Genomic DNA, 13832 nt, shown 5'->3' with positions numbered 1-13832 from the left:
TTTGCTCTTTGGTTCCTTTACAGCAGCCACCAATAAGTATCTAATAAATCATAGTTAATTTTTAGCTTTAAATACACCATTGGCTCAGACTGCTTTGTGTAAAGAGTTTATTAATTGGAAGACATTCAGCTGAATGCAAAATCCTCAAATTAAAGACGCCTGCATTAGATGTCCACTGAGGCTCTTTTACTGAAATACTTTTTTTTTTTTTTTTTTAATGAAATTGGCATACATGGAGATTATTGTCCAAGGGAAAAAAAAGAAAAAAAAAAGAAAAAGAAAAACCCTATATCAAGGCAAATTGAAACTTACCAGGATAGCCCAATTAACACACTGCCTGCGGTAGGGAATATATAAGCCATTTAGAGTTGAGAATCCATAGCCTCCAGCATTCCTACCATCATGTTAATTACATTTACGAGGGACTGAGCAGGTGGCAGCAGAGAGATTTGAAAAGACAATTCTTTAATGCGAGCGAGTCTAACACCTACGGAAGTGGTGCAGAGGGAAAAAAAGATCTTTGCAATTATTTCACAGCACTACAGATTAATTGCACATCCAATTTCAGGGACGGGGCTTTATTGGAGCTTTGTGCCTCGTCTTAAGAAGGCTGCAGGAGATGTGGAGGGAATGCTCCCCTTCCTTCCATAGGGAGCTGGGGCCTGCAGGCTGCCTGCAGTAGGCCCCAGTGGTGGGTGGGTGAGGAAAGAAGCTCCCAGATTGCCTCAGTCATGGACAGATGCTGTGTGTGACCCAGCTGAACACCCGTTTTTGGTTCACTGTGGCTTTGGGGAAGGAAAAGAGTGCTGTACGCAGAGCTCGGCGTTGATTCACAAGCACTAACATTCGGCTGAGCGAAACCCCGTTCAGCCCCCTGGGCCTGTCTGACCCACTAACCACTGCTTCCTAACTGCTCTGTTATGGAAAAGGCTGCCTGAAAAATGCAGGACTTGCACAACTAAAAAAAAATTGACACTTACACGTCAGTTTTGCAAGGATTTCCTTAACGACACTGCTGTGAAACTTCCCACTCCCCCACCCTCAAATTTATTGTTTTTAAATTAAACATTTGTAAAAAGGACAGCAGCTAATGGAGTCCCTTTAGGGACTGAACAGGGAATGCATGGAAGCATCAGATAGACATATTACAACACTCAAATGCCATCAATAAATTTACAGCAAGATCTTGTTTCTCTACAGGGAAAAGGCAGGGAAGAAGCGCAGAGTATATGGAGAACTGAAAACGTAGGATCCTTGTGACATTAGAAGACAACACTTTTCTTCTAAGCCTACCCAAATAGGCATCACCTACCAAAAAGGTGATCCCCATTTCATTTCCAGAGTTTCACTTCTGATGTACTCCCTTAAAACACAGGTCTTTCACATGCGTTAAAGGCTCAAGGTTTGCCTAGGGTTTGAGCTTTCTTACGCACCTGCAACAGGAAACCCTATACCAAAAATAGCAGTGTAAAAATCAGAGGCAGGTGGTATGGAACGGATTTAGCCTGTTTTTTTCCCAAAACAAGAGCAAAGGTACTAGCATCACCTAGGAAGAGAGGCGTGCCAGCTGCGGTTGAACAGCCTCTTGCAATGCTGTCACCATGTTCACCAAGGTCGGGTGCTGCCCTTAAGACCTAAAGCAAGCAGGAAAAGCTGCAAACTGCAACTTTTTTTTTTTTTTTTAAAGAAAAAAAAAAAATTGGAAGAGGGAAAATTAAAAATAAGTACCAGCCACTAAGTGCTCAGAAATGAAACAGTAAACAAATGACTCCAAAATAATAGCATGTCTTGTGATTTTTGAGTATTCAAGGACTACAACAGACAATGGCTGGATAGGAGATAGAACAGACACTGAAGATTTTGTGGTGCTTAAGAACAACACGCCCACAGACCTCTGGAAGGATGCTAATCAGCCTCCTGCATAGAAAGCAAGAAGACAACAGGGCAGACCCTCTGTAAGTAGTGTGAGACATCTCATGGGGAGTAGAGATTAATGATATCTTCCAGAAAAACTATTCTCAAAAAGGGAGAAATGGCAGGCATGTTTATAGACTATCAACGCTCCATCATTTTACAGGACCAAATAAAATTATGCTTAGTGACCTCTAATTTCTCTTCCTTTCCAAAATAAGTTAGAAATTCAGAGGAAGAAACCACGAAAAACAAACAAACAACAAAACAACAACAAAAACAAAAAGAAAATAATAAATAACAAAAAAGGACGACAAAAATAAACAGAAAAACAGCAAAGTCTAAACCACAACACCTCTGTGCAACTCACACATTTGCTTTCCTTTCCAATAGCTCCCAAGATAGGTGAATATCCAAGTCTTGAAACTAAGATTGGTTTCATTTCACTGCAGAGACAATTCTCTCAGAGGGAAAAAAAAAAAAAGTTATACCACAATATACATTTCAAACATTTTTTCCACACAAGACAGTTCAATTTCTTAGCAGAGAAAGATCTTTCTAATATAAGTATCCTGCCTGTCTGGATTAACAAAAAAAACAACAACAACAAAAAAAGAGTTTCCTACTGTTTTTTGTTCTTCTGCCAACACCAACTTCTTAAATGCTGTGAAAACAAACAACGGTGGAAAAAGAAGACTATTTGCTCCATCACCAGAAGGCACACATATGGAGGACCTTACCACACCCCAGTACAGCACAACAGCACAAGGCAGGGCCATAAGGGCATCCAGGCACTCTCCCAGAGATGAATATGGGAAAACTTTTCAGCAGCTTCCAGTAGAACCAGACAGAAAAATGCCTTGGAAAACATGCAGCACAGCTTTAGCATGACAGACCTTGACATGTCTTGCTGGTTGTGGCCTAGTGACAAGACAACCTTCTGCAAAACACTTTCTAAAAATGCTTTACTGCAGTTTTCTGATGAAAACCCATGGTTGAAGTTTACCAGCCCACAAAGAGAGCTTGAAGATATGTTTTTAAATGGTGTCATCTACATATAAAGAAAACATAGGCACATCATCTAGGTCACATGAAAGAAAACCATGATCAAGGGGCTCCGAACACTCAGAGCTGCTGCAGTTTGAGATTCGTACTCAGTCTCTTGCTTTTTCCTGAAGCTGCTACACATGTACAGAAAGCAATGCCCTCAAAGCCCAAAGAACTTTAATGTGACAACTCCAAGTGTTCTTAGTCTGTTACATAAATGTTTCAGATGTCCACCAGACAAACAGTGCTCAGTACAGCTACATTACCTTGTCACTCCTTGTTTTCTGGAGTTTGGCTCATGCAAAACAGCAGCCACCATGAACAAGCCCTGCAGCTGTCTCCTCACCTCTGACAGCATCCCACCATGGTGTGTGGTACGTGTTGGCCAAGCCCTTACTGCCTCTACAGAGAGGGGAGGTTTCAGCCAGCATCTGAACAGGTGCTCCCAGTGGATGCTACTGAGCACTTTGGGGGGTGGCACGGAAGGGAAGGAAAAGACTTTCCAAAGGAAAATACTGCTAGAGTCAATAATCATGCCCTGATTCAAACTAGGCTCTCCTAAAGCTGTTCAGGTTAATTTTAATTACTATGCAGTTCTTTCCTGGCATAAACCAAAGGGGTTCACATCAGAAACACAGCAACCGCTTGGGAGGCAGGAAGCTGCTGTGCTGATCCTATGAGCATCATGACCTGAATTAATTAGTATGTAGTGCTGCACGTTTCCTTAAATCATCTCCAGCTTGTACATTCCTGGTCTCACATCAAGGGTCACCATAGCTATGAGGGAAAGAAAAGACAGTGGTAAAGCTTGCTGGCACTGCAGCACTGCCTCATCCACATGCCTCCCAGGGAAATGGCTGCTGAGGCTCATGTTTTGGAATTTATTTCTGAGTGCAAACTCCTACCATATATGCTACAGGTAAGCCCACACACAGCTTCATGAAAAGAGACAGCAGGAGTCTGAGATCCCAAATGTGGAGCAAAGCTGGAAATGAAAAAGTCTGTGCGCTCATGTATGAGAGATTAAGTTAAATTGGCTGTTAAGGTCATATGAATAGAGGCAAGTTCAGGGTTACTGCATGAACCATGATAAGAAAGAAGCTATGCAGTCTAGGCGGAGCACCATCAGACATCCACACCGAGTAACTTTTGCCCCACTGGATATAGGGGTGTTGTGATTGCCTTCAAATGCAAAGCCACCTGCTCTGGTGGGCTTACTATAAGAGCAATGTACGTCAGCAGCGTACACAACACAAGGGGAAATCATTTTACATAGTGTTACTTTTATGCCTGAAAAAAAAGCCCTTTCCATTGCATCTGGGTAATAACAGGCAAAAAGCAGACATCAAGTAAAGAAAAGGTAGCCTCGTCTCACAGTCAGCCCAGAAAGGATATACAGCAGCACCATCCTCAAAAAAACATTGTGGAAATGATCAAAGATGCCCAAGGTGTCTTACGCTTTTTTCAGCAGCCTCAAAAGCCCCTGATCTCTCTGGTCTCCCACATTCCCAGGGATGCTGGCAGTGGGTACACAGCTAAGGAGGGTTGTAATCCTGCTCTCCTCTCAACCTTCACATTCTGTATCATTAACTCCAGTGCTTAAGAGAAACACAGCTGTCTTGGCAGGTCATGGTCAAGGAAGAAAGGCGGTTTTGGAGATAATAAGTGCAAAAGCTCCTTAAAAGCCTTGATGACCTAGGGGAAGGATTTGAAATTAATTGCCAGTATCTCCTGGCAGGAAGCACCAGCATGGTATGTCCTGAGTGCCCTGGGATGCAGGCTGTCATCAGCAGGGTGCTCCTCCCAGCTGTCCCCTGCAGGACAAAGGGAGGCACACAGCAGCTGTCAAGCCTGAAGGCTTTGAGCATCACAGCTCCGGCCATGTCTGCCAGCAGAGGATGAAGGCCCCCAATGCAAGTCCATTCATGGCTACAGAAGTCATCAGAGTGCCCACAAGCCAAATTCTGAATGTCTTTGGGACTCCACATAGCAGTTCAGGATCGATTCCGTTTTGGGATACTTCTGTGATGTCAGTAATTTAGCCTGACACAAGAAAATACTATCAAAATGGAAAATAAATGCAACCATTTCTCCCCTGTGTTTAGATTTGGGTGAGGAAAAGAAATCTCTCTCTACAGAGATCTAATAACCTGATGCAAATGCAAAGCACAAGTGTTGGAGCAATGAAGCATATGCAATGAAAAGTTTGACATATTTTCTGAGCAAGGCAACAGAAAACACTTCATTTACAAGGTACATGCCGTAACATAAGGGATATCTCACAGACACAGAAGACGACAGACTACTGACCATGTGGAACGCAGGCACAGCAGTCACACTTTTCCTGACAAAAGGAAAAAGACATGTTTTCCTCTTTCCGATCTTACCAGCCTCTTCCCTAAAAAACAAAGGGTTAAGGATCAAGTATTTTAAGAAGGATTATAGTGGTTGAGAACTTAAGCAGGCATGATGGCATATTTTGAATCCACAAACCTGTATTATACCACAAGAAAGAGAAAGGAATGCTCCAGGAACTCACGCTGTGGCTGGTAACTACTTCTCCCCTTCTGCATCATCTTATGAAGTCCACATAGGAGCCCCCCCAGGAGTTCTGCACAAGGACCCATTTAGCACGCCAGAGGAAAAATGAACAGAGATACCATGTTCCCAGAAAGCTGGTGGGTATTTGTTTTTGTTTTTTTTTGACAAAAACTCAGGTTTTATTTCCATTTTCATCCCTCAGTTAAACTAACATTAAACATCCCTCATTAAACTAACAATGGCACTGAAGAAGAAAGTATGTTCCTAGTTCTCCAACCCATTTGAACAGAATTTATTCTAAGGGGGCAGACGAGTTTCAGAAACTCAATTGTCATCCTGTGGTCAGCATACTAATCAGTTTGGTGATTCTACAAACAAGAAATAGTAATCTATCTGAGAGCAACCAATAAAGCACGAGAAAAAAAAAAGGGGGGAGGGGGGAAAGCTTTATCAACTAAAAGCATTTTGTCAGGGGAAGAAACAGATAGTGGTGACTGTAACTACACTGGTACTTCCCTGATTCATTTTCTTTGTAGATTCTTACAGGAACAGAAATGATTAAACATACAGTAATTAACACATTTATACACCGTGCTTTAACAGCAGCTGGGACATCCCCATTAGCCTTGACAACACTTAATATTCCACATGTACCATGCCCTCCAGTTACTGTGACAACAGAAAGCCAAGTCTTCACAGAATCATACAATGGTTTGGATTAGAAGGGACTTTAAAGATCACCTAATTCAACTTCCCTCCAGGAAATCACTTTGTTTTGCTTTAACAGGGCATCTCCCAACTTTCTGTTTATTTTAAAGCTGTTTCTGCCAACTTTCCCACTGCTCTCTTTCTCTAACATGGGTACATCACTTACTTTGCTCTTGGCCATCAGATTACTGAGAGTGCATTCAATAGAGGATCAAATGTCAACCCCAAACTGTCCAAAGGCAGGAGGAGATGGATAAGATAAAACCTGCCACTATAGAAGGAAAAATGGCAAGGAAAACAAAACCACAGAATTACACAAGGGGATATACCCACTCACATAGCAACTAAGGGATGGATATGAACCAGAAGTGAAAGCAAACAAAACCAATGGTCTTCAGGAAAAGAAAATTTAAGAGTACTTATAAAAAAGTAGGAATAATGGGGACAGAGAACTACCTACCTACCTACCTACCCCTTCCCGCAAAACCTCACAGGGAGCAGATACGAAGGAGAGCAGAACAAGGTTTGGCCACGAGATCCAACATTTCCCCTCTGTGAGGATGATCCGAAGAACCTAAACCACACTGGGGAGCTGACTGTAATGGGGAAACATGTAAAACTTTGTAGGATAGCAGTCATGGGAAACTTCTGAAAATACAAAGATAAAGCTTTACAAGAAAAAAAAATAATCATTTTAGTGAAATCTACTGACTGTTACAAGCTGAAATCATTCTAATCTTGATAAAGCTGCTACCTCATTTGCATTTTCTTTCATTTCCACCCACTCCCCAAATAGTTACCTTCAGTCTGTCATGGCTACTCTAAAATATTAGCATTTCCTAGCGACTCCTCTCCTTCCTGATTCTTTTCTTCCTCTCTCAGATTTCCACTGAGGAATAAGAGGAATTGAATATGTCATAGATTACCACAATTTCTCACACATGGCTTTGCAAGTGTAAGTGGCAGATAAGACCAAAAAAATCCCGTAGAAGAATTTGAGGAGGTGATTAAAGATCTATCTATTATATGCTTTCCACAACTCAAGGTTGAGAAGAAAAACAGGTATTTTCAAACTGTTTAAAAATAATTTAAAGGGAGAACTAATAATAACAGGCTATAAAAGCAAAATTACTTTCCTGGCTATTTTTCATGCCAAGTCATTAGTGCCTAGAAACTTAAAGGAATATCTGAGATGTGGGGCTTTCATTGTACAATTACTGAGCATGAGAAATTACCACTTTAATTTCAGTCTGGAATGGAAGAAGCATCTATGAAGGCATACACTACATCAGGGAAATAATTACTAGCACTGGCCAAATCAGTAGGGTATCACAAAGCCTTCTCGTTGTAGTTGCTTGCATCAAACTCTGCTTTAATGGAACATTTGTCAGCTTAGGACCCAGTAACTTCATTGGCTGGTGGGCCGGCAATAACAGATTATGCAACAGGCTCTGTTATATTCCCCTGGCATGGTACGACAAATATCTCAGAGACTTCAAGAGGCCTGGTTTTTACACCAGCCCTCATCACAGAGCCAGAGCAGATGTTGTAGGAAGTGTTGTTGTTTGGGCCACCTTGCAAATCGTGGGCTCTTGACAGATGTGCTGGAGCAGATCCCTGTGCCTGCGTCAGGAGTTCTCAGCTTCACATACTCCCACTAGTCAGTTCTCTTTACTCCTGACTACATTTTTTTTTTTTTTTTTTTTTTTGTAACACATGCCTAAGCAGCTCAAGAAAATCATTTGATTTCCCACAAGGGAAGTTCCATGTGGCAAACTTATTTTCAGCTGTGTTCCTAGCAAATACAACAACGTTTTTTACACTTTTGTTTGGGGAAGCACATGACATTTATGTCAACACAGTTCTGGCAGCAAAAGCATGACTATACACAAACACCAATCATTTTAAACCTTTGAAAATTTTTCCTTAAAAAGGCTTTATATAAAGTATTGAAGATCCAGCCAGACCTGTGCACTAATTCAGACTTGCACTGCATTTGCAGGCATGATGTGTTCAGGACTCCCTTGCAGCAAATCCCAAGTGAGGTTCCTAGAATCTAGGATTTAAGCAGCTTTAAGAAGATGTCTTAAGTTGACCAAAGTCAATTTAAGATTTTTTTTTTCCACATTTTACAACTCTGGTTGTAAAATACTTGTGTTGCACCATTAAGCAAAACTCATATAAAAAAAAAAACAAACTATACTCATATAACTCATATAAAAAAAAACTCATATAAACCCAGAGAGTTTAAAATCTCTGTGCAAAACCTCTCTCTCAAAGAGAAACCAAGTTTCTACACCACTGCTCCCACCCCTGGCAGCCTCGCAGGGCACAGATCACGCACAACCAACGCTGACGCCCTCCCATGGTTTTGCTTGTGCACGCTCCATGTATCACAGGATTAGACATCTCAAAGAATTTCCTAGCGTGCAAGCTGACAAAAATGCAGATTACAAGGTAGAATGAAAAACAGCTATTGGAGAGCCTAAGTTAGCCTGGACTTGTTGGCTGGATGAGGAAGGCAGATTCTTCCCTGGTTAGCCATCAGCAACAGGCTCTGCAGCTCCAGCCCAGCAGAAACACTGATAAGCTGAAATATATGTTTCCAATATTAAGAAAAACAGCACACTACTCAAAACTTAATCCTCCTCTGGCTGGAATCCCATCACTTACTCCGTTTCGCAGATCTCCATAGACTCTAGGCCAGCTGTATTCTTAACACCAGGTGTCCTCCTAACCGCCAGTCCACAAACCAGCATCTGAAAGGCAGGCTAGCTGCTCGCCTTCCTAAGTCACTCACGGTGCAGGAGCAAGGTTTGCCCTGTTTGCCATCAGTGCAATCCTACTCTCCACTTTCTGTATGGCTTCGACCTGGGCAATTCTTGTGTTTTCACTGGCACCAAAGGAACGTAGATGAATACAGAGTTTCAGGCTGCTTCATGCAATGATTTCTCTGTGCTCTTAATAAAAAGCACAAAGTTATGAGTGTTGTGTCTTAAATTGGATACTCCAAATCAGTTTGTGCCTTCAGTAGGTTCAGTTTTCATGACCCATGTTCCCACTATCTGTGAATCACAGTCCTTTCCAAAATTCTTCCACACCATGCAAAAAGAAAAAACAACAAACACAAACTACAAACACTCCTGGAAAGTTGTTTTCTTTATGTATTCTTCTAGGTTAACATTTCCAAGCATGACACATGTTCAAATATCAAAGCATAAAGCAAACACGCACACAAATGGTGCACAGCAAAGCACCGTTTTACATCACTCAATGGCTCTGTGTCAGGCACATCTTTCTATTAACAAAACATAAGCTCCATTCACATTTTGAAATTGCTGCTAGTCAAAGAGCTCAAAAAACACGGAGAACAAAAAATCTGGAATTCTCATAGTTCTTTGTGTTGCTTGCAAATGTTTCCCAAGCCACGGCTCCATATGCAAGCTTTTGAGCCTAAAACCCAAGAGACAAGTAATTGTGGAGAAGGAGACTGCCAAAGCACCAAAGCAGAGCAGCAATAGAAAGCAGGAGAACAGTGAGGACTAAATAGCACATACAATGCTACCTGTTATGCTGAACCTTTCCTTGTACCCCGCTGCTCTTTGCTGTGCTCATAGGGGATGGGTGGCAGCGAATTTCGAAGGGTACAGCTGGGCCCAGACGTTCACACCTAATTGCAGAAGAAAGGCATGGAGAGGTCCATGAGGTTTGGATCTATCCCTGGCGCTGCCACTTGAAGTCACCTTCCTCCAGGCCACATGCTCCATTGAGTATAACCTGGATGAGGCTACCTTAACAGTCCATTGCCCTTGTTTTGTCCTTTACCCATGTTGGGTATTTACATAGTAATGTTCCCAATGCAGGTTTCTGCATCTGTACAGAGACCAGCAGGTTCAGCTGTGACCCGTTCATTTAATACAACATCTTTTATGTCCTTGCTGCCACCTGGAGATTACACTCTTTCCTTAGGTTTGCTTACCACAGCTCAAACCCAAACTCACCTGTTTTAATTTCCATCACTCCTATACCCATACAGACGTCAAGGAGAGACAGATGCAGTCATGGGCACCAGGCGCATTTGCATTTGGACAGGGTTAACAGCACATCCAGCAGGATGCGAAAGTGGAGGAACCGTAAGAGAAACCTGGAAATTTCAGCAGGAATAACTACATGATGAATTAAATGCAAGAGTTAAACGTGCCATGGTTTCCACAAACTTTATGATGTTCTCGGAGGTCTCCCCCAGTGAAATTTCATTGCATACAGTGCTCTTGCACTTCTAGAAAGATAGCAACGTATTTACACCCAAACATCATCAGTGCAAGTACAGTCTGTCCCAAAATCCACACCATGAAAGCACACCTCCACTCAGGGAGAATGCCACACCACGACGCTTCTGCACAAGGGATGTGAGACATGCCAAGAAGTAGGCTTCTCCAGGTTTATTTTCAATTTATTTTAACTTGGTCCAAAGTACATTTCAGGATTTTTTATTTTTTTGAGAGATAGCAATGACTTTAGATAGCAATAATCTTGAAAAACAAAGGCTGTTGAACAAATACCATGTAGAAAATGGTGCTTCAACACCACAAGTTCTGGCAGAATGACACACAGAAGCAACCTTGAGAAAAGATACCTCGCTTGAGAAAATTAATTAAATGCTTAAAGTACTTAAGGCACTGGAAGTGACGTACAGGTTTCAACTGGTTTAAGAAATTATAGAAATACACTGAAGAAGACAGATAATCAAAGCACTTCCACAGTTCAGCTCTCCAGCGGGTAAAAATCTATAGCCCACTGTGCTTTTCCAAAACATACCATTTCCAGATCTATCAGACATATCATAATTCGCACAGGGACAGCAGATTTCCTATATTACTAAACCACATGCTTAGAAAGAGAGCAAGAGAGAGAACCTGTAAATATGGTGAAACCACAGATTTTTTAGGATACTGGCAAATATCTGAAATGCACAACATTTTCTCCTCCGCCTCCTTCTCAGACAAGAGAGATTACAGCAAAAAGGCAAATTTAAGCACTTGTTAATAGCCTAAGCAAGTGTTGTGGAGACAGGAAAAGGACAGGAGTAAAAAAATTTATACTTCACAGGTTTTAAGAGAAGATAAACTTAATAACATTTTTTTTTTTTAAATTAGGAACAAGGTTAAATATATTTAAGCGGTGCAAGATTTAATAGAATATGGACGACAAGACTTTGCAATTGAAATCTACCCACCCTTAATGACTGATACTAATCGGATTTTACTATTACTGTGATACACAAAAGATCTCAGCTCCCGCCTGGACAAAGCATACAGCTGAACAGAAAGAGAGAGGGCTGATTTTCTTTCAGGATTTGCCCCCAGCTGTTTATAAGGAGAAACCCTGGCCAGGGGAATATCTGAACCTCCTGATGTCTGTGGGCGCTGCAGGGCAGTGGTTGCTCACAGCACCTGCGCACACCCATATGAAGATGGGCACTGTTTCACCCCCCATTCACACACAGTGTTTGCTTCAGCAACTTGGAAAAACAAAAGAAAGAAAAAAAAAACACCACTAAACACAATGTATGTACCCACTCTGCTCCAACCACTCTTCTTACTTGAAATCAACAGTTTGGTGAAGCACAAAGAAGAAAAGGTATGAAACTACGCAATCACACAGCCATTCGTTTGCTGCTTTTTAAATTTTTAGAACAAAAGCGCTTTGTGGTGTTTTTTTTTTTTGTTCATTTTGTAAAATATTCCCCCCTCCCAAGGTGAGACCTGGCATTTGAGAAAATCTGTGCTGCGATGTAAGAGATGCTAATGGGTGGTTCTTTGTGCAAGGATGGGTTATTAAGGTGGTTATTAAGGACAACCCTAGAGCCGATGTAACCCGTAATTAAATACAATGGGCCTGACTTTCAGAAGTGCTGAGTGAGCCAAAAGCCCAATGCAGTCAATTGCAGCAGTGGGCTCTCAGCAGCTCCAAAAAGGAAAAAATAAAAAAATAGATCAGTCTCAGTGGGCCAGTCTTACACAAAAGTTTTGCATGAGTAAGGACAATTCAAATGGTCCTAATTAGAAACAGCCAAACGCATCCTTGCAATAGGATCAGCAAGCTCGATACAGTGCTGAAGCTCCCAACAAATCCTGGTCGGACAGCCAGAGCAGCCTCAGCCTGCGCCACAGCAAGGCAATGGTGTTTACGTGCTAGCACAAACAGCAAGTTGCATTCACGAAGAACTAGTTCACCAGCTGACAAAGACTTAGTTTTTGTGAGCTCTTTGTAAATTATTAAAGGTTCTGTGCTAAGCCCCCTCTCCTGATGGGTCACAACCAGACTGTCCCACAGCATTTCTAAGACAAGAAGCCGGCAGACACAGGGGGGTTGTGCCATTATTACCAGCGAAACATTCAAGAAACGTTTTCTTCCTTCCACACCTCTTTTCTCAACAGGACAATACATTCTATAGGGACACAAACCATACATTATGTACAGACCCACACCTTGCGAAACCAATGCTTGTGTTCTTCTAAGGCTTTAGCACTAAAGTAAAGACTTGCTTCTTCAAGATGAATCACCTATGAGGACTTGAAAGAGCTTTTTGACGTCAAATCCCTAGCAATTTACTGAAGAAAGATCATTTCACAAACTTAGCAGCAAAGAATTAAGAACAACTTTATATATATTACCATCTAATGAATTGTACCAACACCATCCCCGAATAAGATGCTGTAATCCAACAAACACACTTTTCTTAATAACATAGCAGAAAACTTTTGTAGTGGGGATGGAAGACGAGAAAGAAGATCTATTTGACAAGTCCGTGGCAGTAAAGTAAAAGGTTTTGTTAAGAGAAGTACACTGAGACATGGGAGAGGCAGTCAATTTTACAGTTTCATTTAACATCAATTTCAAAGGTGTACATAGCAAAAACAGTCCAAAAAGTGAGTATCAGACCAGGCAGGCAGAGCCCAAGCTTTCTGGTACAGACAATTGAGCCGCTATCTTTACTCCAGCGCTCAGAGTTGAAGAGGCAGCAGAACCCAGTGCTCTAGCATGTACTTCGAGGGGTATTGGAAAGTTAAGAAAAGCTCAGCGAAAAGACCTCAGTGCTACGGGAGCCTGATCTTTTGTGAGCTAGAGAACAAGCCAGTTAACGAGCATTTAGAAACTACGGAGTTAGGCGATGCAAATTAATTTAACCAAGTAGCAACCAAAGGAATTCTGGCAGCTTCCTTTGACTGAGTAATTAAATTAAATTTTTTTCCTTCTCCCTTCTTTTCTCGATTAAAACCAGAGGCAGTGCCAGCACCAGCGTGCCCGTACGGACAGGCGGACGGACGGACACCGGCCGCTCGGCACGGCGCTGCCGGGCGGGCCCAAATCCGCTGCTTTTCCCCCCATTCCTGCCACACACCCCCGGCACTGCTTAACCCGAGGGGATCCCCCAAAAGCCCGGGAGGACGGGAGCAGAAACCCCCGCCGCCCCCGAGCTGCGCGGCTGGAGGCGCCCCCGCGCAAGATGCGCGCAGGGCAGGAGGGGGGCGCGGAGGGCTCGGGGGGCCCTTTCCCTCCCCAAAACGCCCCTTCTCGGGTTTGGCTCACCCCCCCCCCCCCAACCAGCACCTCCCCGCTTA

General features: G+C 42.4%; 1 protein-coding gene across 5 annotated transcripts in view; it reads right to left on the bottom strand.

Annotated features, from left to right (window-relative positions):
• The window catches only part of GPM6B (glycoprotein M6B), a 108844-nt gene that overhangs the window by 94293 nt on the left and 719 nt on the right, over window positions 1-13832 (bottom strand). The gene's annotated exons all lie outside the window — the stretch shown is intronic.

This window comes from Cygnus olor, chromosome 1, assembly GCF_009769625.2.
Source record: "Cygnus olor isolate bCygOlo1 chromosome 1, bCygOlo1.pri.v2, whole genome shotgun sequence".
Taxonomy (NCBI): domain Eukaryota; kingdom Metazoa; phylum Chordata; class Aves; order Anseriformes; family Anatidae; genus Cygnus; species Cygnus olor.
Note: the sequence above shows the minus strand (reverse complement) of the source record. Positions and strands in the feature narration are given on the sequence as shown.